The sequence below is a fragment of the Maniola hyperantus genome, chromosome 4, assembly GCF_902806685.2.
Source record: "Maniola hyperantus chromosome 4, iAphHyp1.2, whole genome shotgun sequence".
Classification (NCBI taxonomy): domain Eukaryota; kingdom Metazoa; phylum Arthropoda; class Insecta; order Lepidoptera; family Nymphalidae; genus Maniola; species Maniola hyperantus.
In genome coordinates this window covers 7169464-7177198 of record NC_048539.1, presented here as the reverse complement: position 1 = coordinate 7177198, position 7735 = coordinate 7169464, and the positions used below count along the sequence as shown (strand labels likewise).

Below are 7735 nucleotides of genomic sequence, written 5' to 3'. Positions count from 1 at the left end.
TAAATTGTCTACATATTCTTTGTTAACTGCGTGATCGCGTGATTTTGGTGATGGTAAACCTTTTAAATATGATGATTTGAGATCAACCTCTCCAGTTTCTGTCTTTTTTACAAGGTCATCAAAATCAAATAATTCTGACACACGTAGACGCTTATGAACGTGATGGCCGAATTTATCGATATTCATTTTGATCAGCTTAGAAGTATGGATAAAATGTTACTGCTCTAATCAGATAACATTTCTAGTATTTATATACTAATTAAGATCACCGTTTTCTCTGAGTTCTTCGATTATCGATATTATCTCATTATCTAATCCAGTATTACCAGCTTGTTTTGAAGCAATCAAAAGTTTCAATCGTTCAACCAATTCATTAGGGTTATTCCAATAAACGTAATCCGTATTGGGTTTATTAATTTCATAAAAGGAAGACCATCACCTCTCACAGTTTTCTTACTTTCCTCCAAAGTAGGGATTTGAAATATTGGTTTTATTATAGTCATGTACTTTTGACCTTTGTTACTTTTAATTGGTTTTGATGGATCATAGTCTCGACGATGTACATTCGTTGTCAAAAGGATTGCTTTATAGTTTATTATATCTTCTTTATCGATCAAAGATAGGTTAGGGTTTCTACTAAGTAACAATTCATTAAGACCAGGAGTCTTTTTATATTCTTTTTCAGCAATTACAAAAGAATTACTATTAATTTTAATCGGAGTAAGACCTATGAAAGGTTTTCCATTTACAGATCGTACACCGAATGGAATATCCCCGAAATTTTCTGACGATAGGGACCAACTAGATGTTTCACTCGATTTAAATGACGCATCACTATTTTCATCATCTGACTCTTGAGGATTACTAGAATCGCTTGGATCCAATAACGTGGTATCCTGTTTCAGATCTAACTGGCTCCATTCACGGCTTTCAGGTTCTTTAGAAACATCAAAATTTTCAAAATCAATATTTTTATTATTTTTATCGGCGATACGATCAAGTGAAGTAGTAATAGGTTTAAATACTGATTGAAGAACCATATCATTATCAGTTTTTGAATCTTTCAATAATTTTAATTTCCTTTTTACAGCTTCGGATGCTTCAATAATCTGCTGCTTTATATGACGGTCCATTATAAAAATAACAGGAGTGTTATATATGTATACGTTTAAATCAATGACGTGGTTTGAAGGAAACGTCTATATTTAAATAAATTAACATGATTAATCGAACACAATGAATGTATCAAATGATTTTCTATAACCTCCTTCATTCTTAGGACAATCTTTGTTAATTACTAGATAATTATATGGATTATTCCATACTTTTGAACACATTTCTCGAAATAATGACCAGGACATATCAGTGTTGACATGTTCGTCATAAACATGTTTCAAATTAATGTCATCCTGTTTGAATAAAACTATGAGATTAGCGTTGTCTCTCACAAGCTGTTTAGGAATTTTTGTATATGTTTGATTTAAATAAAAACAGTCAACAAACTTGTGTCTACCCATAGCAAAGTAATCTCTGATGTTGTTTTGTTTTTCAGATGCTACGTCATCAAAAATTATGACTGAATTAGGTTTAGCGCTTTGAGGACTAAGGACATCATTATTGGCGTGGTATTTAAAGTAAGACACTCCCGGTACTCTTTTCAAAATATTTTCTAAAAGCGTATATTTAGGTTGATACAAGGTTTTTGAATAAACATAAACGTTTCTAAATCGTAATCCATTTTCGTGTAGGAGAAGACCGATGACTAAATTGGTTTTACCACAGTTCGATGGACCACATATAAGACACCGTATTGTATTGGGAAGTAGTTTACCATGACGGAATGTAGTATTTTCGCTAACAGTACAAATGTTATTAAAATTAAGTGATTGAGGCTGCTTTTCAAATCTCATTTTTGTGTGATAGCTTTAACAAACTCGAATAAAGTAACAGTTTCTCAACGTCACCATAGTTTATATTGAAAATTGCAAACCATCTTAGTTAATGATTAACCTTTATGAAATCTTAGTTGCGCAATCACTAAATCATGTTTCGAATGAACGAAATGCAAAAGCTATAATTGGGCATTGCTAGATCACTAAAGCATGTTTCGTGAACGAAGTGGAACGAAGTGAAACGAAGTGAAACGAAGTGAAACGAAACATGCTTTAATGATCTAGAATGCCCAATTATACACTACTGCCATCCACACCACACGTGTTTTTAAAAATGCTAATCAATCGAACTAGTAAGTAAAGGTAGCCAAAATATCATACCATAGATTTTGACGTAACATACGAACAAGGTTTCTTTATAAAAAGCTTAAGCTTAGCTCTTAGCTTAAAAAGATATCTAAGGTTGTATTCAAGGAACATAAAGAAGGCGTTCACACTGCAAAGCGCGTTGGAGCCATGCTTCAGCAGTCGCGCTTTATCAGCGTCATTCGCTGTAGTCTAACGTGCTTCATAAAGTTTCTTGTATTACCAACCGTGCACGAGTACGCGCGCGATCCATGTTCCGACGCGCGTTGTTTTTGTGTCAGCCTTAAAGGATGAACGTTTCCTTTACGTTTTTTACCATTAAACCGCAAGTTGTCGATATTCCACTAATCCACACGAAGAGCTTCCTCTTTCGTATGCCAGTCTGGCTTGGTAAGGTGATTAGCTTAGTCAGTAGAAGCCTTTAGATAAAAACTTAAATTCAGCATTATAGTCTTTGATATACGGTTGAAATTGGAATCCGAAAATTCGCCTCGGCTCCGCTCTGCAATGTGCGTTGCACCTAACTTTACGAGTAGCTGATTAACAATCGCCTTACAGAATGATGGCATGACTTCGTGTCAAGATTTCTTTACATTTTACTTGTATAGAGAAGAGAATACAATATACTTAGATAATAATCCATATTTGATATCATACATGCGAAAGTGCGTCTGTTTGTCTGCTATCTTTTCACGGCCCATTTTAACGAAATTTGGCAACATCCCAGAGATGGATATGAACTACTTTTTATCCCGGAAAACCAATAAGTTCCCACGGGATTTTTAAAACCCGAATCGAAGACACGCGAGCGAAGTCGGGAGTATCATCTAGTACCTAATATGATATTTTGGCTAGGAAAACTTTTCATAGCTGAGTGGAGAAATAAACTCAAAGAGGAAATCTATGTGGGAATATTACCTACTCGTAATTTCAATCAACCCAATATCGTTATTTTTAGTAGGTACCTATTATAATTATTCGCCTTTTAGATAAATAGGTACCTCTAGGTCTACCTATACCATTGTACTAATCTATGTTAATTGGTAGTTACACGAAAGTATCTGCGGTTACAGGTACACTGCCACTTTATATAAATCAGATAAAATAAATATATTGAGCTAGGAAAATAGTTATACCTAATACCATACCATTTATATTGCAATAGATGCAGTCCTAATAATGCAGAATGATTGCCTTGAAAATCATAAAGTCAGGACATGTATTGACGTATATCCTGACTAAACAATACCAAGTTGGTATAGCTTAGCTACATATCATGTTCCCCAAACACCAACACGTAACGAGACAAAGATAGGCAAATAATAGCTCTATCTAGACATACAAAACAGACAAAGCATGACTTTAGAATAGAATGAATTAAAAGTACATTTAATTGAGTATTCATATATGCACGCCTCTGCAGCCAAACACACAAATTGTCATGTGCTCTGCAATTCGATGCATTTTGAAAAGTTAAAAATGCTAGTTCTTAAATTACAATCAAACAGCAAAAAACATTGTTGTAAATGGTCACACTTTTCGGTCCTAGTAAAATAAAGGATTTAGAAAGATAGTAGATAGATAGATAGATAGATTAGATTGTATTGTAATTAGATAAGGCTAGCTTTAAGTTTTATTGTAATACTAGCTGACCCGGCGAACTTCGTACCGCCTACAGTCGATTCTTTAATTTTCTGTTTAATACTTACAATTTTTTAATTTTTTCTCTTCGTAAGAACCATCCTCGTACTTCAAAGAATGTTATTAAAAAAGAAATAGCGAAATCAGTTCAGCTGTTCTCGAGATTTGCGATCAGCAACACATTTAGCGATTCATTTTTATATATAGAGAGAAAAGAATTAGCGAAATCGGTTCAGCTGTTCTCGAGATTTGCGATCAGCAACACATTTAGCGATTCATTTTTATATATAGAGATTATCAATTTAAAAAAATAGATATAAATAATTAGATGAGTACTTAATTAACGGAAATATATTGGACAATTATCATTCATTTTGCTACTGAGAAGTACCTAGTTATATTAGGAATATACTTACAGAATAAATTTTATTATAAAGCGAACGGTGCGGCACTTTTCAAATGGATAACAATGAGCTTGCATCTACAGAAATACGAATTAAGTACTATGATGTTAAGCGATTCAAAATATGAAGAAATCGGCGAAGAACTACACATCTTGCTAACCAATATCGAGAACATGAGTTAGGTAAACACCTAATTATTTATTTATTTTCTTTAAAATGCCCTGCAGACTCTAAGAAATAGAAAATGTCAATTTTCGCTGTGCAATCACAACAAAAAACTTGGTCATAAATCGTTCTGCGAAACAGAGAGACGATTCAGAAAAATCTTTGTTATATTGATTTCCATTTTCCAACACATCATGACGTTCATTATGAATACCTAGTTAGGTAGGTATCTATCTATGAACACAAAACGGACAACACCTGTTACATTAAATAAGTCCTTCTCTGCAAGCAATCTGACCAAACGATAGGTAGTGTAATTAAATTTATCTTCTCTGTTAACCACTATTAGAAAGAAAACGAGAAAATCAGGCAGCGTATTCATTTGGATCATAGGACAACAGCGCACGTGCGCGACTCTATCCCCTACGGGTAGAGGTTAAAATACAACGACTGCGCCGGAAGCTTCCACACGATATTTGTTAGATATTCATTCATTTTTATTTTTCTTACACCACTCCAATGCGGCTGGCCTGCTGAAAATCGTTACTGGCGTACAACTATTCCCATGTGGATAAACTGACACATACAACGCACCAACTTACACATGGATTCACGGTCGCGGCTTCTTCACATCGCGCCACGATTGCCGGTCCCGGTATATTTTTTAGAGAGCTGCGGATAACGAGCACATGCACTGAGCGGGTCACGGCACTGAGTTTACAGGGGTACGCGACACGCGGCACCGATGTCCCGGGCTCCGAGGGCGTGTTCGCGGCGGTTCGCGGGCCAGGTCTCGCGGAGCGGAGCGGTGCGGACTAGCGCTCGCACGGACCAGCGCCGACACACGACAGCCTCCGTCGCAATGACGAAGCGGCCGGGTACGCGCGCGCGCCCTGCGACGCAGCCTCCCGATCCAATCCGACCCCCGCCGACATCTCCCGACGGAGGGGTGAACAAACCCGCCGCACTTCTCGTTCTAACATAGTGACGAGGTTAAAAAGGATTTAGACTTCTCAGAACGCTTCACGGTTCGATCATCCTTTGCGATGGACGTGCTAGCGTAGATACAGCTTTGGATACAAGTTTAGGTACTGCAATTGAGAGTAACGCGTAAAAACGAGCATTAATTTATAAGTACTTCTTGCAATTTTATAATAATTGAGAGCCCTTGTCTTTTGTGTTACGCCAACTAACCAATATACTGACGCTTTATACAAAAATACAGTTAGTACCTAGGTACATGGAAAAGAGCAAAAAAATGGTACGACACTGTTCCACAGGTATAAAGTGTCCCCATTGTGGAATATGTTACGAAACAAAGACTCATCAAAAGATAAACTGGAGGGTCACTGTCGGCAATTTAATATAAAAGAAGAATTTTTCTTAATTTTTTAATATAAAAGAAGAATTTTTCTTTACGAGGCTATTCAACTGTGGAGGAAGATAATTTTAAGAGAGGTGTGCCTTCAACTGAAAACTTCTGTAAGCGTTTTTTTCCAAACAGTAACCGTATAACATTTTTACTTACTAGAAATATCAAAAAAACATTTTATAATAATGGTTCAGTATTCTGGTTCTAAAATGAAGAATTCATTATGAGCAACTTTAATTCAAACAAATAAAAATAAAAAATTGTATCGATAAAATAGAACTGCCTACTAACATTTTAAATGTTAAAACGGTGCCGATTGAAAACGATTAAAATGGTACAAATCATTATCAATTCCTAGGAAAATAGAGCTGTCGAATGACATTTTAGCTTTGTAGAGCGTTGTCTCTGTCACTTTTTTTTATTATCAACATACAAAATAATTAATTATAGGTACCTAGGTAGCACGCATTGCTAACTTATACCTATGTGACGTTTTGTCGGTCTCAACGACAGAGACAACGCTCTACGAAAGCGCTATCTCTTTCTAAAGGTCGATGTACAATATTTTCTGCCGCGTACTGTAGTTAATTGTTAAACGAGCGAGGGTTCATTTACACCCGAGACGTTTGTTGTAAGCGAGCGAAGCGAGGGCGTATATCTATCCATTACTGAAATCCATACTTATATTACAAAATGTGAAAGTTTGTCTGACTGTTATCTTATTCCGACCCATCCATTTAACTGATGAAGAGATAGCTTGTATCACGAAGAAGGAAATAAGCAACACTATAATCTCGGAAAACAAAAAAGTTCCACGGGATGATTAAAAAACCTAAATCAACGCGGACGAAGTCGCGGTCATCATCTAGCTATTAATAAAATAATATGTTTAACTCTGAGTTCTTCACGTATCTAGCAAAGTTTGTAAAACAAAATAAACTGATACCTAATAATTCAGTCACTTTTGATTTCTAGGACTTCACACCAAACATCTACTTGGTTCTGTAAGGTTCTAAACGCCTATTAGTAAAGTAAAGTAAAATATGCTTTATTGTACACCAAAACCAAAACAATAGACATATAACAAAGATAGCATGTACAATATTAGTGTAGTTAGTATATTTATAACATAGTACCTCTTAATATATTAAGCTTATTATTACCACTTTGTATTGTATTTAAGTTTATGAGAATAGCGTCTAAAATAAAATGTTGCTAGTTGCTACGAACAGGCTACGAAAAATAGACGCTGCTACGAATACGTAGACCAGCGTAGCAAACAAAGCACTATAGTTACGGCTAATTCCTTCCTCCGCTCTCCGCGAAATAATACACGGATTTATATATGAAACAGAAGCTTTCTTTGTTTCGGTAGAACAGAGTAACTTCTACTTACTGATATGCTTTGTGTCATATTTGTTCACAGAGCGTAAAAGCACCCATTCGCCCATCTCGGTGTAAAATGTTAAAATGTACCTACGAGAAGTTTTATTTAAAATTCTCGTACATTTTAATTTGTATTGCTCGAAAAAAATTATACAATAGGCTACTTGACTCATATCTAATTCCGTCCAATAAATGATTATTTATTATAGTATTTTGCTTAAGACAACGAAATATATCAATAACAATTATTAAAAACGCAGGATGGATATATAAATCCAATTTAAAAAAATACAGTTTTTATTTTTATTTGAAACGCAGAAAACGCTGTCAGCCATGATGTGACGTCATTAAATATGTAAACAAAGAAATGTCATCCCTATGTCACGCGGGGACTAACGTAGTATCCATATATATAAAATTTAGAGTCCTGACTAACTTATACATCAACGCACAGCCTAAACATCTAAACAGCTGGTCCTAGATACATGAAATTTTGTGCGTGGGGTTCT

General features: G+C 35.4%; 1 protein-coding gene across 6 annotated transcripts in view; it reads right to left on the bottom strand.

The window, feature by feature from the left end:
- Positions 1-5309, bottom strand: part of LOC117981999 (cyclic nucleotide-gated channel alpha-3-like) — a 153814-nt gene extending 148505 nt beyond the window's left edge. For 5 of the 6 annotated variants that reach the window (XM_069498300.1, XM_069498303.1, XM_069498302.1 and 2 more), the window contains exon 1: positions 5071-5309. The gene's annotated coding sequence lies outside the window, so the exon portion shown is untranslated. Of the gene's footprint in view, positions 1-5062 lie in introns of all 6 variants that reach the window. The other variant, XM_069498301.1, reaches the window with a different exon arrangement.
- Positions 5310-7735: the final 2426 nt, after the last annotated feature.